Raw genomic sequence first — 27,797 nt, 5'->3', positions numbered from 1 at the left:
GGACAGCTACATGTAAAAGAATAAAATTAGAACACTCCCTAACACGATACACAAAAATAAACTCAAAATGGATTTGAGACCTAAATGTTAGACTGGACACTATAAAACTCTTAGAGGAGGGCTTCCCTGGTGGCGCAGTGGTTGGGAATCCGCCTGCCAATGCAGGGGACGCGGGTTCAAGCCCTGGTCCGGGAAGATCCCACATGCCACGGAGCAACGAAGCCCGTGCGCCACAACTACTGAAGCCTGCGTGCCTACAGCCCACGAGCCGCAGCTGGAGAAAGCCCGCGCGCAGCAACGGGAATGCAATGCAGCCAAAAATAATTAAATATAATAAATAATACATTAAAAAAAAAAAAACAAAAAAAAAAAACTCTTAGAGGAAAGCATAGGAAGAACACTCTTTGACATAAATCACAGCAAGATCTTTTTTGACTCACCTCCTAGAGTAATGGAAAAATAAACAAATGGGACCTAATGAAACTTCAAAGCTTTTGCATAGCAAAGGAAACCATAAACAAGATGAAAAGACGACCCTCAGAATGGGAGAAAATATTTGCAAATGAATCAGCGGACAAAGGATTAATCTTCAAAATATTAAACAGCTGATGCAGCTCAATATTAAAAAAAAACCAACCCAATCCAAAAATGGGCAGAAGACCTAAATAGACACTTCTCCAAAGAAGACATACAGATGGCCAAGAAGCACATGAAAAGCTGCTCAACATCACTAATTATTAGAGAAATGCAAATCAAACCTACAATGAGGTATCACCCCACACCAGTTAGAATGGGCATCATCAGAAAATCTACAAACAACAAATGCTGGAGATGGTGTGGAGAAAAGGGCAACCTCTTGCACTGTTGGTGGGAATGTAAATTGATGCAGCCACTATGGAGAACAGCATGGAGGTTCCTTAAAAAACTAAAAATAGAATTACCATGTGATCCAGAAATCCCACTACTGGGCATATACCCAGAGAAAAGCATAATTCAAAAAGAAACATGCACCCCAATGTTCATTGCAGCACTATTTACAACAGCCAGGTCATGGAAGCAAGCTAAATGCCCATCAACAGACAAATGGATAAAGAAGTTGTGGTACATATATACAATGGAATATTACTCAGCCATAAAAAGGAATGAAACTGGGTTATTTGTTGAGATGTGGATGGATCTAGAGACTGTCATACAGAGTAAAGTAAGTCAGGAAGATAAAAACAAATATCGTATGTTAACGTGGAACAAATATCGCATGTATGTGGAACCTAGAAAAATGGTACAGATGAACCGGTTCGCAGGGCAGAAGTTGAGACACATATGTAGAGAACAAACGTATGAACACCAAGGGGGGAAAGCCGCAGGGGGTTGGGGATGGTGGTGTGATTAATTGGGCGACTGGAATTGACATGTATACACTGATGTGTATAAAATTGATGACTAATATGAACCTGCTGTATAAAAAAATAAATAAAATAAAATTCAAATATTAAAAAAAAACAACTAATACTAAACGTTCTTTGGGTTATTTGCATGGAAAGATGTTAATATAAATGTTTCAGACATTACATGAAATTCCTAAAAATCTTATATGTTCTGGTATGTTATAAGTCATAATTCTACTTATTATTTTAAAATATATATCTCAGAAATAACTAAATTTCCTTCTCAATTGCATTATCATGAACTTTCATCAAATCTTTAACCATGGTCATTTTTAAGTCTTTTGTCATTTACAGACAATTCTGGGTGTACTCTGATGCTTTTGCAAAAATGTTCCTATAAAAGGTTTCATCTTCAAGGAATTCATGGAAAAGACTGACAAGTACAGGTCTCTGGTAACTGACTATACTGCTGAACTGATTGAACAAGCATTTTCAGAACTCTAATGGAAAACTGATGAATTCATAAAAGTGCTAACGAAAGATCAAGATGAAAAAAATTAATTACATGGGACTGAGTGAACTGATGAGGATGACTGTAATTTTTGTGACTTTCTGTTTGAATAATAAAATAAAAAAATAAAAATTGAAGGTTTGCATCAAAAAAAGTTTAATGAACAACTAAAAAGAAACACTTTAGCCATAATTATATGTGTAATATTGTGATAGATTTGATAGGAAGGCCTAGTACAGAGAAGAATCATATATACCCTATTAGTACTATTTGAGTATTTCCCTCTAATTCTTGTTGCACTGATGACATTATCAGTGCATATACACTGCTTGGATGTTAAACACAGGAAATGACTAATATCTCAGTTCAAAACATTGTTAAGGTCCTACTGTATAGCACAGAGAACTATACTCAATATTTGTAATAACCTATAAGGGAAAACAATCTGAAAAAAATATGTATAACTGAATCACTTTACTGTACACCTGAAACTAACACAACACTGTAAATCAACTGTACTTCAGTTAAAAATTTTTTTTTTTTAAATAAATTTATTTATTTATTTTTGGCTGTGTTAGGTCTGTCGCAGCCTCTCTTGTTGTGGAGCACAAGCTCCAGACGCGCAGGCTCAGTAGTTGTGGCTCACGGGCCTAGTTGCTCCGCGGCATGTGGGATCCTCCCAGACCAGGGCTCGAACCCGTGTCCCCTGCATTGGCAGGCAGACTCTCAACCACTGCGCCACCAGGGAAGCCCCAATTTTAAAATTTTTAATAAAAATAAATAAATAAGGTCATATTCATAGGTACAGGGCAGTAGGATATGAACATATCTTTTGGAGGGACACAATTCAATCTGCAATAATGACCCTGTCAGTTTTCTGAGGAGTGCTGCATTTTGATATTCTGCAGGATGTCTCTCCATCAGGGTTTACCTGATGTTTTTCTCATGATTAGAATGGGGTTACAGGTTTTGGAAAGGAAGACCACAGAGATATATGCCATTCTCATCACATCACACCAAGACTACACGCTGTTAGCATGACTCTACATCGTTTATGCTGACCTTGGTCCTTGACTGAAGCAGCATCTGTCAGGTTTCCCCACTACAAAGTGACTTTCCTCACCACCACTCTACAGGCCTCTTGGGAAGGAGGTCATTATATGCACCCCACACTTAAGGGGTGGAGAGTTCTGCTCCACCTCCTTGAGGAAGGAGTATCTGCACAAATTATTTGGAATTCTTCTACATGGGAGATTTATATATTCACCACCATTTATTTATTTATTCTGCTTTTTAATATTGAACTGAAAAGATGGAAAAAGAAAAAAGAAGGGTTCAGATTCACCAAATAAAAACTCTTGATGATTCACTGCCTGTAAAACTCCTGTTTCAGTTGGTTCAGACAAGATCTGAGTTAGCTTTAGTTCTGTGCTGGGCATAGAATACTGCTAAAAAAGAAAGAAAGGAAGGAAGGAAGGAAGAGAGGGAAAGAAAGGGAAGAAAAGAAAGGAAGGAAGAAAGGAAGGAAGGAAGGAAGGAAGGAAGGAAGAAAGAAAGAAAGAAAGAAAGAAAAAGAAAGAAAGAAAAGAAAAGAAAAAAAAAAGAGAGGGAGAAAGAAAAGAGAGAAAGAAAGCAAGTGAAATCAGGGCATGAGAGAGATCCCAGCCCTTAACAAAAACCCTAGCTACCACCACCAAAAGATGACCAGAACTTTAAAAGGTAAACATTATCTAAGAAGTTCAAATCTTTCCAGAAGCAAAAATTGTTGGACATAGAGTCTCAAGAAGAGGTAGGAGAATATTCACTGTGGACATTTTCTCTCAGGGTAAAAATAAAACTATAACTTTTTCTGTCAATTCATTTCTCAATTGAGCAGAATTCAGAGAAGAACATTTTGGAAAAATAAGTCAAGAAGACCATCTCAGTAATTTTTACCCCACCCCCAGTAAGTTTCTTGCAAATCTCTACTTTTTGTAAATCAACCTTGAGGGTTAGTATTCACTGATATTCTATGAACCTTGGCGGACGGTTTCCAGAATTAACCTTTGTGCCATTGACTAATGCAAAACAAAAGCCACTGAGGAATTAGGATCTCATATGACATATTTTTATTGCTAAACTTCCTTCTTCCCTAGTAGTGCCATATGCTAAATTAGTACAGGTCAATATATCTTACAAAGGCAAACAAAGCATTATCTGGGCCTGACGTAACCCAGCTGGGTGGAGAGATAGAAAAATATGTTCTAAAATTATCTTTAATGAAATCGAAACTCTTGAATTCAAATTTCATTATGATGTATTAAATGGCCCCTAAAAATAGTAAATCAAAAACCTTACAGGTACAGTGAGAAGCGTTCTAACCCACGGATAAGATATAACATTTTAATATTTAACTACCCTGTTGCCACATGGTTACCTTCCTCGGTATTACCTAGAGCAACGGATGTTAAACAATAAACTAAACGCGGCAGGTGATTCACTCTGAATTTTCAGTACAGCTCCTTAAGAGGACCAATGCTTTACAAACTGTACAACATAATTTTAGAAATGGTCACAACCGGGCTTCCCTGGTGGCGCGGTGGTTGAGAGTCCGCCTGCCGATGCAGGGGACACGGGTTCGTGCCCCGGTCTGGGAAGATCCCACATGCCGCGGAGGGGCTGGGCCCGTGAGCCATGGCCGCTGAGCCTGTGCGTCCGGAGCCTGTGCTCCGCAATGGGAGAGGCCACAGCAGTGAGAGGCCCGCATACTGCAAAAAAATAAAAAAATAAAAAAAATAAAAAAATAAAAAAAAAAGAAATGGTCACAACCCACAAAGTGGGAAATGTCACCTTTAAGCAACTGTTATGCTGAATGCATCCCACTTTTCCAAAACATAAACACATCTCCCTAAGGTTATTAGAAATAAAAATGTTTAATTGTTAAACGATACAGGACTTTTTTTTAAGAAATGCAATTCTGTACAAATGAAGGTTAAATCAAGCTTTCTGATGCATTATAATGTACCTGCTTACATCACTCCCAAACTGCTTCTCAGATATTTTATAAAAAGATGCTACTTGTCATCTCAACTTCATCTCTCCCTGCCTGCCATACCACTCAAACATTGATTATTTTGATAAGAAGTCATAGAGGTCCCATATCTTATCAAAGACTATTCATTATTTCAATGTGTTTGATCTGTTTTAGCAAGATATGGTTTCACAGGTCCAAATACCAGCATAATGGTTACACAGGGACAGGTATTTTGCTCTAATAGAATACCTTGTGTACTGCTTCAGGTATCAGAGCGTACCAAGTTCAATATACATAACTTTATAAGCCCATGGAAAGTTCATGACTAGGCAGATAAGGTAAAATTCTCAGATCATTCCTAACTGCTTCTTATTCCTATTATTCAATACAGCTCAATATTGTGTTGACAAATATAAAAATGCACTCCTTTCAAAATACTGTTTTTCATTTATCTTCAGAAATAGAGGCAGTCCTAATACGCTGTTAGAAAGTGATGCAACCAAGAATAGTCCAAAAACAAAGCCAATTCCAGTAATCGTCTACATTTGGCTGAATATAAAAATAACTGATTGTCAGTAGACACTTTTACTAAGAAAACAAATCCCTGGCACCCCATCCAACTCACAGAAGACCTATGACTAACAAAGACTTCCTTGAAAACTTGCCCATCTTACAAGGAAATTTTAGGGAAAAGAAAGAAAGAAAAGGTGTATTTAGGAAATGAGCATATTACAGACAATGTAAGGACAGCACTGTATAAAGTTCAGGAGAAGCTAGAGCAGGGGTGGGTCTCCAGAACAAAATCTCCCTCAAGGAAGGACTGAATCAAAGAAGGCAAGATAAAGACCTTTAGAAATGTATGTTTATAGTACAATGTGGCAAGTAGACAGGCAGAAGGCAAGGTGGGCACCTCCTACTGGGAAGGGGAGGGCATTCAGTTCCTAAAAGCCTTCCTTCAGGTTTTGATGCGTGAGCCAGGTAAGCCAGAAGAGAAAAGGGAAGAGCGAAGACAAGAAACAGCTCCATACAGTTAGGAAACCGCCAGCAGTTCAGAGTTACTTAGAATAACTTAAGAAGTAGGAAGTAATGAGGATGAAGCTGGAGATGGAGTGAGAATGCACATCACAGAAGGCAATGTTACATTTATATCAAATTTGGTTAGACCAAAGTTTAGTGCATCGTGTCTGCACAATTGCCATTCACAGTAGGCTAGGGTTAAATTTCCTTTTTTTTTTTTTTTAAATTTCCTTTTTTGTACAACCTTTTCTCTTTATTAGAGTTAATAATTATTTTACCTTCGACCCTTAGTTCTCCTATGTACTTTTATTAATTTCATCCCTTTACTCTCCACCAGAAGTGTCTCCTTTGAGTACATTTAAACATCATCTATTCCGTCATTTTTATCTTTCTGCGGGTGTCTCTCTCTGATCTCTATATATTCCTGTCACAGTCGGAATCGATGACTCTCTAAGCCTCCTGCACAGCTTTTGTCGTGGTACCCAAATGCAACATCTTGTTCATTACCTTCATCTTTCTCCTATCTTAGATCCTTGTTTCCTGGATCCCGAGTCTCTCCCTTTCCTATTTTTACTTTCTTATCTTGGAAAAGCACATACTTCTGGAGCTTCCTGACAAAGAGTATGATGAGAAAAATAATTTCTGAAGCTTTATATAACTGAAGACATGTTTATAGTACTTTCGTAGATGATCAATAGTTTGTCTTGGTTTCAAATTCCATAATGGAAATTATTTTTGTAATCTTGAAGGCATTGTTCTTGTCTTCAGTGTTTTTCCCGAGATGTCAGGTGCCATTCTGTTTCTCAGTATTTTGTAAGGGACTATTTTATTATCTTTCTGCAATTCTGGAGTTTGGGGATCGTCAATTTTCTCCCCTGATGTTTTGATATTTCATGACTACATCAGTGTAGGAGTTTTTTAGAAATTCAATATTTTAGAAACTCAATAGGCTTTTTCAAATTTGAAAATTATTGTCCTTAAATTCTAGGAAATTTTCTTGACTTATTTCTTTGATAGTTTATTTACAACATTTAAAAAAATTTTTCTTTTTTCTAAAAAAGTCTGTTATTCAGAATAGGACCTCTTGGACTGAGTGTCTAATTTTCTTGTCTCTTCTCTTTTGTTTTCCATTTCCTGTTATCTTTGTTCTACTTTTTGAGTGGTTTCCTCAACTTTATCTTCAAAATACTTTTTAAATTTTCCATGTCCTCTATCAATTTTCAATTATTTCCAGAAGTACATTTTTATGCCCTAAATGTTTCTTTTCTCATAGCACCTGTTCTTATTTCCTAACTGCAGTGTATTCTTGGATGTTTCTGAGAATAATGATTGTATTTAAAAATGTTTTTCTCACATCATCATCTCTATTTCTGGCAATTTCCTTGTCTTCTCCAGGTTTGTTTTGGTCTCTGGATTTCTTCAAATGTCTGGTGATCATTGGTCGCTCCTCACCTTGAAGGTAGAGCACTAAAGAGCTGACTGGAAAGTCTGTGTCAATGGGTGGGTCTTCTCAACAAGTGAGCTTCACTACAGAGCAATCTGGTTGGGCTGTTCCATTGGGAGACCTCCCCAACCATCAGTACCTACAGGTCTTCTGCACAGATAGATCAGATTCTTCAAAGAAGCATCTTCCAATTTCATCCCTGGAGAATACATATCTGACTGCCAAAATTTGGGGAGGAGTAGAAGTACCCTGAGGGTGTCTCACTGCTTAGTAAGTTTTTCCCTTAATCCTCCTACCTCCGTATGTGCCTTGGTATCTCCCACTTGAGAGTTCTCTACTTCACATTCTCCACGGAATAATCCTGCTGGAGAGTGGGGAGGCATCTGGGATCTAAGCTCTATTTAAACACACCCATCCTCCTGTTTCAGCCTCACCCTCATTGTTGAGTCTTTCTGAGGCTCTGAAGTGAACCTCAGTGTCTCTCCCTAGCAGCTTGGGTTTCAGCTTCTCAGGATGTGTAGGTTAGTTACAATCATCCCTGGACTTTCCAGAGTCCCTTGGTCTCACTGACTTTCTGCATTTTTCAAATCCCTTCATTGTCATTTATTTAGTTATTTATTTTTTTGGAGAGAGTGGAATATATGTATGTGCTTAATCTGCTTCTTTCTCTAACGTATTTTCATTGTCTAAACATTGACAAATATCTGTTAATGAAAAACTCAGAAGAAAAATTCAAAGTCACCTGTAATATGAACTTGAGAGGTTAAGGTGGCTGAGAAATATGAGTACAAGTTTATCCTAAAAATAAAAGTACCATAACAGCCAGAGCGAAGCACAAAAAAATGAAGGAGATTTACTTTACATAACGTAGGTGATATTTTGGTAGTGTACATTTAACCGCCTGCTATTTTTATAACAACAAACGCTACTTTCAAATTCCAGGAAAGGAACAACATTATAATACGTAAAAGTGGGCAATATCTCTAGCTAACTCAGGCATTACAGTTAATGAAAAATTCTTTAAATGTTTTTCCAGAAATTATATCATAGCTTTAAATGCACAACAGAGTTAGGTTCCTAAATGAAACCTGAAATTCATCCTTAGGTAAATAACCACTAATTTATTCATTTTAATTAAATGGATTTTTAAATATATTTTTCCAAAGAGAAGCCCTTTTTAATAAATATATCTGGAAAACAAATTCTTTGTGAGCTACCCCAAAATAAAAGTCAGAGATATCTGTGCATTAGTTTTAAATTCAAGTTGCCTATAAAAAGTAGTGTGAAGCTTTCTTTTCTTGAGAGGTTAGATATTTACATAGTCATAAAAATTAAAGAAGAAAAAATTAAGTCCGATGGGAAAATTTTTTAAATCAAGGCTATGAAATTTCACATTTAAAGGTAGTAAGTATAAGCTTTGATTGTGGATAGTACTACCTTTGAAAAATGTCTGCCAAATTATAACAATGGGCGTTTTCAAATTAGCAGTAAAGTTCTTTATACCCAACCCCGAAATTATCCATGAACTGGGGTAACTTTAGACATATTTCTGTTCACTATTGTAAAAAAAAATAATAGTAATGCTTATTCATTAAGCATTTAATGTGTCGGCCACTGTGCCAATCACTATTTGTACATTATCTTACGTAATTCTTACCACCTTATGAGGTTAGAAGAGCTTATTATCCCCATTTTAATGGGGAAGCTGTGACTTACAAAAGTTACAAGTAAAGGTAACTTGGTCATGATACCTACGTAGCATGTCTAAGATTTGATCACTAGTCATGCTTTTAACCACTGTTGTATAACTTTCCTTTAACTAATGATAAATCCAGTATTTTGAGGTTGGCTGGGGGTATGTCAACACTGATGAATTAAAAATCAGAATGACCTCTGTAAATGAATCAAACAAGATTCATCCAGTGTTAATTGGCACGAGCCAACAGCAGTACTCATTCATTCATTCATTCACTTGTTCACAAGGATTTACTATGTAACCATTCCATGGTTATCAGTGCTCTGGATAAGCCCCGTCAAATAAAACTTCCAGCTTTGCTGAAAAAGTACAGTATCATCACTGTTCAATACAGTAGCTGAGCACAAGTGCTGAACACCTGAAGTGTGGATAGTGCCACCGAGGAACTGAAATTTGCATTCTTCTAGATTTAAATTAATTTAAATGCAAATAGCTACATATAGCCAACGGCAACCATATTAGACAGGATAGCTCTAGACCCTGGGTGCACAATTAACGAAATATACATGGTTCCTACCTTCATGCTGCTAACACTCTAGTGGGGGAGCCAGCATGAAATAAGTAAAATAATAAATATAATATTACAACATTTGTCAATTGCTTAGAAGAAAAAGAATAGAAAAGATAGTATTTATGAGGATATAAAGTCAGACTGAGTCAAACCTATCTATGAATTTCTGAAAAGTATGGGACTGAGAGATTCATTCTGAAATGTTATTTCAGGATTTCCTCACTTAAAACCTAGAATAATTAGTGAAACTTTGAAACAAAGAATTTATGTAGTTTTTTGAAAGTGCTTTCAAGACTGATGCACGGAAACAGTGCCCTGTTGGCAAATCTATGCAAAACTCATCCTGAACAAGAATGTTGTTTTCAATCCTATTCGATAACAACCTGAATTTAAACGAAATAAAATAAAAGAGAATAGGGAAGAAGAAACACAAAAACTAAAGCAGTAAAATCTATAAAATGCTAACTGAAGGTACTTCAAGTTTAAGAGCCTGGGAAATGAGAGAGAGAGAAACAAATGAACTACTATTCCCACTTGGGCAGAAATGGGATTTGTTTATAGCAACATGTCCACTTTTGGGCCAGTGTCAATTTATAACCCCCCCCCCAAAAAAATTACATTCCTGGATTTGAGCACCTGCAATTGAAACAGAGCAAACGCAACTCGCTATAGTGAATTATTAAGTGAAAAAAGTGTTTGATTCAGCCAGGGAAGGGAGAATCACTCCAACCCGTCACGTTCCTGGATCATACTGTATGGATTTTTGTTTGGGAAGTTAAGATAGATCTGTTTGGGTAAGCAGGCTATTTGAGGTCTGAAGGAAGTGGAAATTTGAAGAGGGAATTATCACAAGGGCTGGTAATGCCACATTTGCATTTCTTTCTTTCCATTCCCATAGCTTCCAACTCTGAGCAACTGGGAAAATGGCCCATAGGCAGAGGTAGGTAGAACAGACAAGGCGGAGCATGATTGGATTTAATTAAAATGTATTGCTCATTACAAGAACAAGTTTAACATTTCTAAATAGCCCCCAGATTAATTCCAGCTCTTTAGTAAATAAACTAGGTATCATTTAGCTAGCATAATCACTGTCCCCCTTTTTAAGCCAAATGATTTTGTAAAATCAGTGCACTGCGAGAACTGAACCACTACTGCTATGATTGCTAATAGTAGTGATAGGAGGAGGAGAAAGATGAGGAGGGGCAGCAGTAGCAGCTAACATTTAGATGCACTATGTGCCAGGCACAACTCTAAGTGCTTTACATCTATTTATTTTCTTTTAATTGTCACATTAAACTCACGAGGTAGGAACCGCTACTGCGCTCACAGTACACATGAGTCAAGCTAGGTACAGAGTTTAATAGCATGCCAATGTCAAAAAGCTAATAAGTAGTTACATGTGGAATCTTAAACAAATGATACAAATGAACTTATTTACAAAACAGAAATAGACTCACAGACGTAGAAAAACTTATGGTTACCAAGGGAGGAAACGGGAGGGAGGGATAAATTGGGAATTAGGGATTAACAGATACACACTACTGTATATAAAATAGATAAACAACAAAGACCTACTATATAGCACAGGGAACTATGTTCAATATCTTGTAATAACCTATAATAGAAAAGAATCTGAAAAAGAAGAAAGATATATAACTGAATCACTTTGCTGTACACCTGAAACTTTGTAAATCAACTAAACTTCAGTTAAAAAAATTTTTTAAGCTAATTAGTAGATACAGAATAAAATCCAACCATTCTGCCACGGAGAGGAAAATAATGGTTAGAGAGTTGTTTTTCACCCAAATTCACATAGCATCTAAATAGAACTAAAGGGACTTCCTTCTTTTACTATAAATTTATTACAAATGATAGTGCATACATTTGTATAGAAAAGAACTAACAGTCTAGTTTACTTATAAAGAAGAAAGAAAAGGACTGGATTCTGGATATTTATGAAGTAAAGGAAGGAGACAGTCAGAACTATTAGAAATAGTATCAAGACGAAGGCAAAGACAGTACCAGGATAAAAACAATGCACCCTAGAATTTCAAAATGATCACAAAATTCTAACAGGGCATAACATCACCTTAACTTCTGTTCAGCAAAGTCTATGCCTATTACAGAGTATTTTTCTATGGGAACATATTTCCAATTGTATAATTGCAATCAATAAAACTAGAACTGACTTTTATATCCAACTTTGAAGCAACATATATTTTTACAAACATGGGGACATATGAATTATTATGAAAGATAGATACCAAAAACTACCCCAAGAAGCCTTATGAAACTATAGAGATATTCCATTTTATCTCTATTAAACATAATGATATGTGGTGGGCACTTTTCCTCAAACTTCTGTGGGAAACATCTCTCATGAACTTCAACAAATCAACTTAAAAACATGTGCTGCTTTTTCTAACAATCTTACTTAGTTTTAGCAAATTTGATGGGAAAAGAGTTAACAGTTTTCCTCAAGCTGCTAAGTGTCAGCATAGCTTAAACTCAGCAACCTCTTGATTGACATATATACACTAATATGTATAAAATCGATAACTAATAAGAACCTGCTATATAAAAAATAATAAAATAAAATTCAAAAAAACTAAAAATAAATTGTAAGCATTTTCCTAGCTTATTAAAACTCCTAATAATAACCTAATCTAAATGGCTATAAATGACTTACCATGTGGCTGTGCCGTGACTTTTTAAGAAATGTTTTCATATTTACTTATTAAATAATTATTTTCCACAAGGAAGAAAAAAACAAGTCAGCAACCTCTTCTAATAGTTTTAATATATTACACTCCATGGGAGACATGCGATTGTTTCTGGTAACATACATTTTCTTATATTTGGTGTTATCTCTTAAGTAGTTTTTAAACTCCCTAGCTTTGTGCTATATAAGCAGTAAAAATCTACTTTTGAAGAGTGTCAGGATTTTAAATGATCTCTTGGTCTTTTGATGATCTAAACTGGAATCATTTTAGAAGCTTTTGTAGAAATAATTTGAACCAATCTAATACTACTGCGTTCTAAAACTTAAATTTTTTTTTTTTTTTTTTTATCATTCCTCTACTTAAATCCAGTCAAGAGATCCCCACCACCCCGCAGGTAGCCAATTCGAATGCATAGCATAGCACTCTTCGAGGATTTGACCCTTTATACTGTAAGGCTTCTTTTCTCACAAGCTCTGCCTTCCTGCCCCCTCCCAGCACCCACATTCCTCACAGGCTCACACTGGCAGCTATGCACCAGCTATGCTGAACTATTTTGCAGACTCTTGCCTTCAAGTTACATCCTCTATCTGGAATAAACTTTCTCTCCCAAAACCTCCCTGCCACCTTTACCTAGCCAGCTCCGACTCAAAGTTTAGTTTTGCGAGGCTCTCCGTGAGTCCCCTACAGTAGGCTACATGCCTCTCTCATGTGTTCCCATAAGGCTTGAGTCCAACACTGAGATGTACTTATCACCATGCACTGCAACTTCCTATTTTCTTGTTTGTACACAATATTGTAGACCCCTTGAGGGCAGGGGCTAAATAATTTTCTTGAATACCAAGTGCTAAACATAGCTCATAACATGTAGTAAGTTCTCACTAAATACGTATTCAATGAATGAAAAAATTAGGCTCATAATTATTTTTTTACTCGATCAAACTAAGATGTTTATTTCAAACCTCCTTACTAAGGAGAATGAAACAATGCTCTAAAAGCAAGAAAAACTTAGTAAGAAATATTTTAACTAGTTGAGTTAAAAACAGAAAACATTTAGCATCACTAGCTTCTAACAAGAGCTACTCAAGGAAAAGGGCAGGCAGTGTGGACTCTCCCAAATCCCTCTAAGCCACCCCCATCCATCCTCTTGCCTCTCCATCCTGCCCTCTATTATTACCAGCCACCTTCCTTATCATCCCCAAAAGGAGTCGAAAATAAATCCTCATCTAACTACATCCTCTCGCCTCTCCAATTCCATCCCCTCTCCAACGGTGGACATCAGTCCTGCCAAAGCCCAACCATTCTTCCTGTGAGTGTGAGGAGATACCGCTCCTGAACTTCCAACTGGAACATCCTAGGTGTCAACTTGATTTAGATTTGTCCTGAGATTAGAAAGAACACTGAACACCAAAGTCCACACTATTCCTTGCTTTGCTAATACTATTCCTAACTCTGTGCCCTTGGACATGTCACTTGAACTCATCAGTTCCTAATCAGTACTGATTAAGCTGAAAACTAGGGTATCTCCAAGAGCTCTTTGCAGCTCCCATGTCATTAGCTCCAGGACATCAGCGACAAAGGCTAGCACATCAACTCAGAGACCTGCTTCCTGTCATACAAATTTACCTACACAGACCATTTGACAGAATACAGCAGAGCCGAAAAGTATCCTGCTTTCTCATTGATGGGGGTGGTCCTTACATAAGTAACTTTGAGGACTGGCTGAACTCTAACTTCATAAACTCCAAGCCCGCCTACGAAGAAAGCATGTGACATGAGGAATGTTGTCCTTTTTTTTAAATTTTTGTTACAATTTAGCTGCTAAGAAGTCCTGGAAATAGCACATAGCAGCACACAGTAGCATACAAACTAGTTAGCCAGGAAGAATAAGAAGAATTTCCCTGTTCTCCTAAGAATTGAACTATTTCATTCCGGGATGCTAAAAAGGAAATTTTTTTTTAAAAACAAGTCTTCACATTTTATGAGGTATTAGACTCAGTGTTCATAAGAGTGGTGCTTAATCTCAACTGCCACTGTTGTCACCTCAGGGAGGGCTAGTTTTGCCAAGAGCCACGTGGCTGCTCCCCTGCCATGAAGGAAATAGGATGAAGCTAAGTGGCATGCTCTTGTAATAACTGTATGTGCCAAGACAGAAAATCAAAGACTCCAACTCACCAAGGCTCAAATGCTTAAGACTGAAAAAAAAAAAAAGAAAAATGACCAACTGTCCATCTACTAATATAAGTGGACAAAGGATCAACAGCATGGATCACCTCTACCCACAAATAATTCCTAAACATATTTGATGGCCCTTGAAAACCTTATAGAGGCTCAAATGACAATAATCTACTGTAGAAAATAAAGATGGTCCAACTGCTGCTCCCCAAGAGGATGGGTGAGCAAGCTTGCCCAGGAGCAATTTCCTAGCATCCAAAGACCACTTTCCTATTCTTAAAAAAATAACAGTAATGCTTCTACCAAGAAGGAAAATGCTTTGGGGGCACTTTTTATCAGAGCCACAGGAAACAATAAAAACTTACTGAGTATATTCTAATGCTTTCATTGTGGTATTGTGAAATAGTAAAAAGAACATGCTATGAAGATAGGCACCCCTGAATGTAAATCCTCATTCTACCATCTCTCTGTGACCTTGGGCAAGTCCTTATCCTCCCTGAGCCTCTGTTTACTCATCTGTTAAATGAGAATAAGATTGTTATAAGGATGACATACAAAAGCAACAGGTCCCTTGAGATCTGTATCTACATCTATCTATCAGCTCCTTTAGTTTCCTGAAGAATTGTATTCTGGAGAAAATAGAGATGGAGATCTTTTCTTTAAATACTGGTTCTAAAAAATGAAATCCACTGAAGTAAAATCCAGTTGCAGTCATTCAAATATGACACAAGAGAAATACATGAGAATCAGCATAAAGAATGCTACCAGTTACATTCGCACACGCGCAAAAAGAAAATTCCTTAGCTTACCATTCAAGACCCACAGGAGTTTGCCCGCAGCAATCTCTCCAGGCTTCCACATTCCCACAGGCTTTCCCACCTATAAAACTCCCCTAGCACCATGCACTCTTCTGAGCATTTCTTGCACTGGCTCACCTGCAGGCTTCTGGTCTTAAACTAAACACCCCACCCACTACTTTATATCAACCATCCAGCAATTGCTCAATTCCTCAATCCCTACTCCTTTCATAAAGTTTTCCCTGACCAACTCAACATTAGCAACAGCTAGTCATTTGGCAATTAGTTATCATGTTTAATATTTTTTAGTGTAGCTAGGAAGGATCTTTGTGATTTATTCCTTGGTAAATCTGACCTTGCTCTGGGGTGTGGCAAACTCGTACAGTCTTTGGCAAAATGATTCCAGTACTAAACATGTGCTACGGAGAGTTTATATATGTGTACTAAAAGAAAACACATAGAATTTTAGTGACCCAAGTGGATATTATTACCAACATAAATTTCCTCTATGATTGACATAAATGACCACCTGACACAAATGACTCCTGTTTAAAGAAAAATTGATGCAAAATAGAAACAAATTTAGAAGTACAGAATTGAACTAAAATTTTGTTAAAGAATTTATTTCGCAGAATTTCTACAATCACAGTTAGCTAAGACCCTCAATGTTGAGTGGAAATGCCAATGGAAGTACCGCTGTTGGTGTCGGCATGTATAAATGATGATTTTAACATCTGATCGGAAAAGCAGAAGTTTGGGTAGAAGTACACCTGTTTATATCAAGGAGGTTCAGAACTGACTCAGAGGAAAAAGTATTATCCTCTGACTCACCAAGACCACTTCCTGAAACACCCAATGTTTTTCTTGGAAGGAAGGATATAAAGTGCCATTTCTTTCAAACACTGATTAGACAAAATTGAAGGCTAACACAAAACGGACAAAAGACATATATTTTCCAAAGCCAAACAGGTTTCAAAGTGGAGACCATTCCATAAACATATATTATCTGGTCATGAAAGGGAAGACTTTAAATACAGTCAGAAATGAATAATCCAAGGTATATTATAATGAGTAAATCACTAACTACGTACACATATCCCTCTTTATACCATAATCTCTCTCTCTCTCTCTTTTTTTTTTTTTTTTTGGCCACGCCATGTGGCGTGTGGGATCTTAGTTCCCTGACCAGGGATCAAACCCACAGCCCTTGCAGTGGAAGCGTGGAGTCTTAACCACTGAACCATCAGGGAAGTCCCTATACCATAATCTCTTAATGATGAAGAAACATTATGATTTTTTTTACATCTTTATTGGAGTATAATTGCTTTACAATGGTGTGTTAGTTTCTGCTTTATAACAAAGTGAATCAGTTATACATATACATATGTTCCCATATCTCTTCCCTCTTGGTCTCCCTCCCTCCCACCCTCCCTATCCCACCCTTCTAGGTGGTCACAAAGCACCGAGCTGATCTTCCTGTGCTATGCGGCTGCTTCCCACTAGCTATCTACCTTACGTTTGGTAGTGTATATATGTCCATGCCTCTCTCTCCCTTTGTCACAGCTTACCCTTCCCCCTCCCCATATCCTCAAGTCAATTCTCTAGTAGGTCTGTGTCTTAGAAACATTATGATTTTAATTCACATAATTAACTAATGTCTTTGGCTTAAAAACAATCATTTTTCTTCATAGTAATTACTTTCTCTTCTTTGAATCACCTGTGTGGCCAGTATTTAATAAAAATTTACAAAAACAACAGGTAACACTTATTGAGTGCTTATATGGGCCAAACTTTGTTATAAATTCTTGGCATGCATTAATTCATTTCATAACCACAACTCCTCTAAGAGGTAGGTACTATTATTATATCTATTCTACAGATGAGGAAACTGAGGCACAGAACAATAAAGCACCTTGCCCAGTATCACACAGTGAGTACACGGTAAAACCCCAAACCCAGGCAGACCAATGTAAGAGCCCAAACTCCCAGTTTCTGTGCTCTGTGTGTGTGTGATACCCCTGCCCATTAGAATGCTTGCCAAAACTTAAAAACACTTAATCACACACAACACACACACACACATATAATTACAAACATATACATCTGTATAAACATTTCACATTTACACAGTCCACGCCAAAATCTATGTATGCCCTTCTATGTTACCATTATATCAATAGGATTTGGGTACCAATAATACCAAGTCTTCAGTCTAGAAGAACAATTACTTAGATAAGCTTTGAAACATTCCACTGGTCCAGATACATTTATGTCAGTCTCACTTGTTTTTTAGTTCTAAAGCATTGGAAACATCTCACAGAACTGCAAAAACACCAAAATGATACTGCCCTGGACACAGTCCTTGGGGGAGAAAAATACACATAACATTTCCTTCTTCAAAATAACAAGCAATTAAACTGAATCTTGCTGTTTGCTTCCTTTTGAGTAATCTAGACTGGAAAGAGTTCAAATATCTGACTCTCGCAGTATTTTGCTTCCAGTAGAAAGATCATCATTTAATATGCCACGTCAGCTAATAAGTGTTTCCTCATATCTATAACTGACTCATAGAAACTAGCTTAAATATTAAATGACTGCCTATTTCTAAACATTTGAAAAAGAAATTCCTATTTAGCTAAGGAGGCAAAATAAGCACTTTGAAAAGAGTCATACCACCCTGACCTTCAGATTATAAAGGGGAAATGTAAGAAGGGGAAATTTATCCCCTTAAAAGGAAGGGTGAGGCCCTTAAAGTAGCAGCCTCAGGAAATATATATCCAGTGTTAATACCACTCCGGAGGTGCTGAAGATTCAGGGGTGCTTTTGGAAGCCTGCATGCCTAGTGTGATTTGAGGGGCAAGACAGAGTCCTCCTGCTTCCTTACATGATACCACTTACCCAAGGGATACAGTGAATGAAATTTCAACCACTGGAAATTTATTCTTTTGCATTAAGCATTTTCATCCCTAGGAACCATGTTTAAACTGCAAACACTTGTGGGAGTAATAATGTATTATGTCATTAACACTTAAGTATAACTTATCAGATACTTTCTCCTAAGACAGGAGAAATCCAGGGTAATGTGAGAACATTACCAATGAAATCAGTATGCCCAGAAATGTAAGAAATCTGCCCAGAAATGGAGCAGTAGCAAACTACTGAAGAAAAAACTTGCCTGTTTGATACTTTTACATATGAAAAGATATATTCAGTTATTAATAATTGCTGAAATTATGAAAGGAATCCCAGCTTATAGATGGAATGATTACTTATTAGAGGCAGACATTCTATACAGTGAGCAAAACCACGTAAGAAATTCACTCAGTATTTTCTGTCTACACCTTCCAGGGGTTGTGCTTCACATGAAGGCATATAAGAAACACCATGGTTTCTCTCCTTCAGGAGCACTTAGTTGAGCGAGACATATGCAAAGAGATAATTACAATGCAACTTAGTAAATGCTACTGTCGTGTTATAAAAAAGGGACAATACTGTGAAACCATCAACCTAAGGCAGCTGTCCGTAGGTGTCATCTGGGAGGAGACAGTAGAACCAGGTGTTGAAAGACACAGGAGTGTGTCAATCAGCACACGTACGGGTAGGAGAGGACATTCTAGGCATATGCAAAGCATGATACGTGGAAGGGCATGGTTTTTACGGAAGAGTGAGATATTCAGTGTGGCTGCAATACAGGGTATATGAAAGATGATGTGGCAGAGAAGAGCTTAACACGAGGTTGTGAGGGGCCTGGTAGATCATGTAAAGGAATTTAGACTCAGTCTTTATGGAAGCAGCAAACCAGTGGAGGCGGTAACAGTCTTACTACTAATTTTAATAAAATCACTATGGGGGCATTCTGGAGGGTAGACTAGATTAAGAAGCAAGGTTAACTAATTTTGAGATAATTTTATCTGTTTCTTTCATTCCTATGGGAATCTCCCCAATTGTATTCTGCTCTCTCTCTCTCTCTCTCTCTCTCTCTCTCTCTCTCTCTCTATATATATATATATACACACACACATATATATATATTTTTTTTCTTTTTGGAAAAATTAAGACTCACCTATGTCATTCTCATAATGTCTTCTTCAGACTTCTGAATTCCCCAAGGAGAAGCAGGAAGATAGTGTAACTCAGCGGTCCCCAACCTTTCTGGCACCAGGGACTGGTTTCATGGAAGACAATTAATTCTTCCACGGATGGGGGATGGGGGGAGGGATGGTCAGGCGGTAATGCAAGTGATGGGGAGCGATGGGGAGCGATGGGGAGCGGTGGGGAGTGGTGGGGAGCGATGGGGAGCGGCAGGGAGTGGCAGATGAATCTCCGCTAACTTTCCCGCTGCTCACCTCCTGCTGTGTGACCCGGTTCCTAACAGGGGGGTTGGGGACCCCGGTTTAACTAATTTAAAATGTGCCTATCAATAGCCTATAAGGACACAGCTCACATTTTCTAGAGTTATTAGTTACATAAGAAGCCCAAGGGAGCTATATTCTTCCTACTTTAGAAAAGTTCATTTTAAAAATTCAGAGACTGAGAGTTCCCTGGTGACTTAGTGGTTAGGATTCCAGGCTTTCACTACTGTGGGCTCAGGTTCAATCCCTGGTTGGGGAACTGACATCCCATAAGCCATGCAGCATGGCAAAAAAAAAAATTTAAAAATCCAGAGACTTAAGAGAATTGAAGATTGGTTTTTACTTTTCATTTAAAACATTCCTTTAATGGTGTGGCTATTGCGGAAAACGATATGGCAGTTCCTCAAAAACTTAAACACAGAATTACCATATGTTCCAGCAATTCCACCTTTGGGTGTAGACCCAGAACTGAAAGCAGGAACTCAAACAGATACTTGTACACTCACAGTCAAAGCGGCATTATTCACAACAGCCAAAGCGTAAAAGCAAGCCAAGTGTACATCGATGGATGAATGGATAAGTGAAATGTGGTCTATATATACAGTGGAATATTATTCAGCCTTTAAAAGGAAGGAAATTCTAATACATGCTACAACAACGGATGAAGCTTGAAGCCGTTAAGCCAAGTAAAATAAGTCAGTCACCAAAGGTCAAATACTGTATGATTCTACTTATATGACATACTTAGAGTAGTGAAATTCATGGAGATAGAAAGGAGAATGGCAGTTGCCAGGGGCTGGCGGGGTACAGGGGGTGATGAGCAGTTATCCTCTAATGAGTATGGAACCGTCTGTGAAGATATAAAAGTTCTGAAGATGGATGGTAGTGACAGGTGCACGACAACGTGAAGGTACTTGATGCCCGTGAATTTACACCACAGATGATTTAAATAGCAAATTGTATGTTATATATATTTTACCACGATAATAAAAAAGGTAAATGAGGAAGGAATAAACCGCTGTGTGTCTGTGAGGCCATTAGGTATGGCTGCCTGGCCTGTAAGGCTAGATATTACTGCAGCTGCCTCTGTAATGGAGGATGCACCAGGACATCAGGGATTTCTGTGACAAACACACACACACACACGAATTAAAACCATCCTTACAGTGCTTTGTGTGTATGATCATCTAAATATACACATGTGTATATATACATATTTCGATTTGAGGTAAATTAGATTATCATATATTCTACTTTAATAAAGATCAAGAAACACAATCCTTAATTTACAAAAGCAATAAATTGAACTGTGTGTTGGGGGGAGAAAAAAAAGAGAACTGGTCCAGTTTCACCAACTATTGATTTCTTATCCAGCTCTAACCTTACCTGGCAGCCCCTCTTACAAACACCATTTCTCAGTGACCCTTAATTTTCTCATTTTCTCATTACGCAAATGAAGTAGGACTCTATGTCCCACCCCCTACATACCAATCTTACAGTATACTAATGGGATAAACTAAGGCAATGTATATATAAAATTATTTTAACATAGCAAATGATTTGGAATAGATATGCTCTTCTACAAAAGGATCATTTGACTTATGAAAGGGCTCAAAGAATTTTTTTTTAATTCCTCTGCATTTTTCACTTTTAAGTAAGCATTCAAATAATCTAACATGCATACAAATTTTGAGGAGAACATCCCCTGAACAAAATAAAATATATCAGTATTCCTAAGGGGGTAAATATATATATATTATTTATATTATATGTAAATAATATATATATAATATATACATATTCAATAAGATGGCTTCAATGGTCAAACTTTTAAAGTGATAAGATTTAGAGTTTGCTTTTATAATTAATTAGTTCATTATTAAGTTCTATACCAAATATCAAAAGGAATTACAAAATGATATTAACAAAAGTTGACTCATTTAAAATGGGTAAGAAACATGTCTGTAACTTTAAGAAAGTTATCATTAACTTGATGTCTTATGGCAAATCAACTGTTAACTGCAGGAGTTAGTCCCTGGAAATAAGCCGAGTGACACTGACAATATCTAACTCAGTCATTTTAATAGTTAAGAAACATTCTGTTTAAAATAAACAACCAAGAGTTTTCCACAAGTCAGTACCACCAATCCCCCTCCTAACATACCTTTGAAAAACATTCTTCAGGGGGCAGGGGGTGTCTGTTTTCCTTACTGATCAAAACAAAACTCACAGCTCTTAGCAAGTATTTACCTTACCTGCTAGCCAATATTTCTTTTTGTAAGGAAATAGACTTTTGACATCCAGTATGAAATTCCTCAAACCTCACATTAAACCCCCAAAATTTGATACTGTCAACTGAAGTTCACTAAAGTTTAGGCTTAAGCAAAGCACAGACAAGTTTATTATTAAATTCTTGTATAATCAGCTGTACGTGTATTGTTTTCACCACTTACGGCTCTTTTTTTTAACTCAAAAACTAAGATTTCAGGATAACCCTGAAATATTTTCTTTCCTTCTGTCTCCAATTCCCATTCTCTTTCCCACCTAAAGTGACCTTCTCTTTCCTTAGCTGTTGTGAACCCCTATTTCACCTCCATCTTATGGTAAATATCTTGTAAAACACTCCTTCTAAGTCTGTTACAACTTTATTTCACCCACTTGGGAAATATGCAACTCTCTCTCCTTCTCTTTCTACTTTATAAATTCCTCAATGCATCCAACCTGTAAGTGAAATTATCTCAATTTAGGAGCTCAGATTTGATTTTGAAGAATCAAGCTCCACAAATAGGAAGCATTTCAGTATTTAACTTCTTAATCAAACCTCTAAGCCCGATTATCATGTGTTACTTGGTCACCCAGTGACCACTCAGAGAACCTGTGATCATGTGTTCTAGTACAGAACACCCTCGCCACTCAGCTAGTTATTTTTAGAAAAGTAGCTGTATTCATTCTATCTCAGATTCAGTCCTGGCATTGTAATAATGCCAATTCACTTTTCCTCCTCAGGATCAGATGCAGCTGAAGCGGTCTACATTCCTTTTTCCTGCCTTTTCTGTTCGGATTTTCTCCAGGTCGAGCTCCATTCAGATACGTTGACAGCTGTTAGGAAGGCTTGGGAAAGCTGGGCTGCCAGTGGCCTAGAGTAACCTGGGATTACCAACAATCTGAGAAGTTTAACGTAATTAGGTGAGCTTCAGAGAGGAGGGGAGTAGGCTTCACCCAGGCAATCCCTGTGCTCAAAATTATATCATGAATTTCCCAGCGAAATGTCTATTCAGTCTTTGTTCATTCAGTAAATCTTGGTGAGAGCTTGCTGTGTGCCAGCAGGTACGTCTGAGGCTGGATAGACAATGATGAACAAACAGATATAATTCCTCTTCTCAGAGTCATTAGGAGATACAATGGCCTTCTGTGATCATCCCTTGAATAAGCCAAGCTCTTTCCATCCTCAAGGCCTATCACACTCTGTCTGGAATAATTATCCTCTTTGTCTTTGGCTGCCTAAATCCTGTATCTCAGTTTAAATGACCTCCTGGGGAACTATTCCTTTGACCCCTCCAATCTGTATTAGATCCCTCATTGCATGTTTTCATTGCACCCTGAAATTTTCTTCATAAAACTTTACAATTAGACATATGAGCCAATATTTGTTTAATAATCTGTTTTGCAAAGATAAACTGCTACCTGGTATACTCTCTATTGACGCAGAATACACTTTCCTATTTTGTACTTTATATTGAGAATATTTTAAGTCTTATCTTTCTTTTAGGTGAATATTATTTTAAGTTTTTAATATGAGGCTTGAATTTTCTGTTCTTTAAATTTTCTCTATAGCTCTATACAATTTATCCAAAAACCTTCCCTCAAATGCAATTTTTATAATAAAATTACACAATTCTCCAACCAATTCTATTTTTTGTGTGTACAACTTGTGTTTTTTTAATATTTTAGATACTGGCTAAAATGACTACAAATGTCTATATCTGATATCTAGATGTTTTCAAGCCAGAATTTTGAATAGACCATACTCAATTTTTACAAATAAAGTTTCTCTACCATATTCTTATCTGGAGAAACCCAGACAAATATGAATCCCACTAGTTAATAAATATGGAGGCTTACTTAGCTTCTATGAGCCTGGTTTCCTCATTTGTAAAGTAGTTATAAAATCTTTCAAGGGTATGAGAAATAAAGTATACAAAGTCCCAAGCAAAATATCACACTAAATAAATATCAATTCCTTCCTACATGTGGGGAAAAAAGAAAAGGTCTGGGGCTTCCCTGGTGGCGCAGTGGTTGAGAGTCTGCCTGCCAATGCAGGGGACGCGGGTTCGTGTCCCGGTCTGGGAAGATCCCACATGCCGCGGAGCGGCTGGTCCCGTGAGCCATGGCCACTGAGCCTGCGGTCCGGAGCCTGTGTTCCGCAACGGGAGAGGCCCCAACAGTGAGAGGCCCGCGTACCGCAAAAAAAAAAAAAAAAAAAAGAAAAGAAAAGGTCCACGTATGAAAATGTAGCCCTCTATGAAATATAATACCAGTTTCCATTACCTAATCTGATTTCCTAAAAGGAAACAAGTCTAACTTTTTCTGCTTTATGGGCTATACTTCAGGGCAGGGGTTGACAAACTTTCTGTAAAGAGCCCGGTTGTAAATATTTGGGGTTTGTGGGCCACATATGGTCTCTGTCAGTGTTCTTTGTTTTTAATAATCTACTAAAAATGTAAAAAACCATTCTTGGCTTGTAGAAAAACAGACTGGGCACAGTTTGCTAGCCTCCTGCTTTAAATTCACAGATGCTAATCAATCCTTCCTTATCCTCTTATCTGTATAATATTAGGCTCTTAACACTTGACTGAAAAATTGCTCTCTCAACTATTTATCAAACCTTCAGTTCAACAAACACTATTTAAACACTTGTTTATATGCAAGGTGCTATACAGTAACTGACTACCTAAAAAGACACATCACGTTGTAAAAGAAGTGCCAATAAAGCTTTTTGAAGCTTTCCTCTATTGTCACCTCTCTTCTTCCTCTTTTTTATTTTTCTTTTTGAGGCTACTACTAATCTGGACTTACAGCATAACCAATTTATGTTCATGACCTCGGGTTTCTCTCCCTATAATCCTGAGTTGAAATTGGTGCTAGCCTGAGCTCCTTGATGAGAATCTGATCAGGCTCCTTATACCATAGAGTTAGAGGCCCTCTACTGCCCATCCTCCATCAGGCTCTGTCCTTCCAATTCTGATATATTGTTATAAATTCACTTGTTTCCCCTCAACTTCCAAAACAATCATTTCTTCTTCTCTTCCCTAGTTCAGCTCACCTGATCTCTAACTGTCCAATTTTTCTCCCTTTTCACGTATAATCCCAATGGAAAAAACTCTGAATTTGGCGTCAGAACTAGTTGTTATTGTCCTGCCTCTGACAAACTGTGCATTTCTTAGCCTGAGTACCTTTGTTTTTTCATCTATCACAGGGGTAAAAAGACGGCCTGTGATGCCAATCAGACACAGGTGAGGGCAGAGGAAATAATACATGTGGAAGTTATTTATTTATAATCTACAAAGTACTCTAAGAGACCACTGAGATCTCCGGTTCAGAAGTCAGATGTGATTCAAGATCTGGCTCTGCCATTTATGTTTATGAATTATTGACCGTGGGCAAGTTAACTAACCCCTGTAAGCCTCACTTTCTTCATCTGTACAATAAGGACAGTAATAACATCTACTTTATAGGGTTTTCTGAGGATTACATGCCCTAATCCATGCCAAGCACTTATCATAGTGCCAGGCACATAGTAAAGGCTCACAAAATGTTAAACATTATTATTATTTAAGGGTAAGCCACTGGTCCCTGGTCTTTTAGGTTCAGTCTCTACATGCTTCTAAGCATATCTATTTATTCCACAGGTAATTTTATGCCCTTTTTCTACGACACTCGTTAAACAAGTTCTCTGGCATTTTTCTCTGTTGCACTGTGTTCCTCTTACAGGGTTTTTTGTTTTGTTTTGTTTTTTTTGCGGTACGCGGGCCTCTCACTGTTACGGCCTCTCCCGTTTGTGGAGCACAGGCTCCGGACGCACAGGCTCAGCGGCCATGGCTCACGGGCCCAGCCGCTCCGCGGCATGTGGGATCCTCCCGGACCGGGGCACGAACCCGTGTCACCTGCATCGGCAGGCGGGCTCTGAACCACTGCGCCACCAGGGAAGCCCGTGAAGGGGATTTTGTAACAAATGGATGTGAGACCAAATCCCGGCTCTGCCATCTATTGACCATATAACCTTGGAAGAGGTATTCATCTCTCTGAACTTCCACTTCCTCATTTGGGAAAATGGGGAGACTCCCATCTTCCAGAGCTGTGGTGAAAGAACCTGTGTGAAGGCTACTGAACCTCATAAACAGTAAGTGTTTCTGCTTTTCTGCTCTCTGCTTTCTGCTTTTCTGCTTTCAGCTCTATCTTGGTTTTTTTTTTTTTTTTTTGCAGTACGCGGGCCTCTCACCGCTGTGGCCTCTCCCGTTGCGGAGCACAGGCCCGGACGCGCAGGCTCAGCGGCCATGGCTCACGGGCCCAGCCGCTCCGCGGCATGTGGGATCTTCCCGGACCAGGGCACGAACCCGCGTCCCCTGCATCGGCAGGCGGACTCTCAACCACTGCGCCACCAGGGAAGCCCAGGGATTTTTTTTTTTTTTTTTTTTTTTTTTTTAATGTCTCTCACCATTCAAAGAGCGGGGAGAGGGGAGGGTAGAAATGAAGGAAAGAAAGAGAACTGTCAGTTCACACGCTCTGTGTTATCAATTAGTACAGTCAGTTCTGTTATAATGCGGCATAATATGTTCCTGAAAAATCACGATGCTATGCAAAATCATGTCATGAAAAGCCCAGGACTTAGCGGAAAAAACAGCTGTCAGTGACACATATAAAAAATAAAAGAGCCTAGTAAAGACCCTAGCACAGTTTTTCATACGTTAAATTGTTAAAAAAATAAATAAAAACTATAGTAAATATAGCATCTTACCTTGCAAAAGACTTGAAGTGTGCTTGTGGAATTGCGTGTCCAAGGGTTGCAGCTTGTGAGTTATTGTGCAGTGGTAGAAAAAGGGTTATCTGAAATTGGAGGGAAAGTTATGAAAATGAGATACGGGTGGTTGTGATTCACGATATGCAGTGAAGTCAGGGAGCTGGAAGGCGTCTGAGGTGTGCACATGTGCATTTTGTCTATTCCTATGTGGCTCAGTTCAGCTAGGTGAGAAGGCCTGTGTTCACCAACTAGGGGAAAATAAAATAAAATCACACATAACAAATGTGAAATTTACATTCTACTCAAATTGTTCCCTAATATTAATAATGTAGGAATATATTCTCATTTTCAAAACAAGCATGATAGCAGAACTGACTGTATTTATCCCCGAACTGTGAACTCCTGAAAAACATTCTCTGACTCAGATCCATAGTCACTATTTCCAAAGTCTGTGTTACCCTGCAATTTCCTATAAGCCCAAAGGCTTTACCTAGAAAAAGTTGTTCTTTCCTTGTCAGTATTAAAGTACTACACATAATCTAAATCATTTTTAAACTGCATCTTTGATTGTTTCTTCAGCTTTCCCTGCTGGGGAGATGATGTGCTATCCCCAAACATCCATTCCAACAGAGGAATAAAATGCCTGGTAGTCAATTACTCACTGCCATGGCATGACATTTATTCAGTTGCCAAATATTTACAATGAGCATCTACTAAATACATGGAAACATAGGAGATATAAGATGAAACCACATCCAACCCATCATAGTAAGAGACAGAGACGCGGCTCAGCAGATCATTCAAAGTTAGTCTATGCTACGTAGGAGGCGTAAAATATTACAACACATGTAAAAATAACGGTAACACAAGACATAACATGAAGCACCTTAAGAAAATACAGCAAGTACAAAACAGATTAGTTTCAATGTTGGAAGAGGGGACCAGGAGAAATTTAATGGGCCTGTTTAGTAGACCTTAAGGACGAGGTAAATTTTGCAGTATGAGGGAGAGACTTTCTTATTGTGGCATGAGTGAAGGAAAAAGCAGGACGTGGAGGTATAAAGCATAAAGAACAAGAAGTGTAGGCCAGGGACTTCC

The 27,797-nt window shown here is 37.9% G+C and overlaps 1 protein-coding gene across 7 annotated transcripts in view; it reads right to left on the bottom strand.

Annotated features, from left to right (window-relative positions):
- Positions 1-27,797, bottom strand: part of EPS8 (epidermal growth factor receptor pathway substrate 8) — a 193,466-nt gene that overhangs the window by 79,954 nt on the left and 85,715 nt on the right. For 4 of the 7 annotated variants that reach the window (XM_032646849.1, XM_032646844.1, XM_032646845.1 and 1 more), the window contains exon 2: positions 26,697-26,785. The exons of the other annotated variants lie outside the window; for them this stretch is intronic. The gene's annotated coding sequence lies outside the window, so the exon portion shown is untranslated. The remainder of the gene's footprint in view (positions 1-26,696; positions 26,786-27,797) is intronic. 7 annotated transcript variants of the gene reach the window in all.

Source organism: Phocoena sinus, chromosome 10, assembly GCF_008692025.1.
Source record: "Phocoena sinus isolate mPhoSin1 chromosome 10, mPhoSin1.pri, whole genome shotgun sequence".
NCBI lineage: Eukaryota > Metazoa > Chordata > Mammalia > Artiodactyla > Phocoenidae > Phocoena > Phocoena sinus.
The sequence above is the reverse complement of the archived record's forward strand: the minus strand, read 5'-3'. Positions and strand labels throughout refer to the sequence as shown.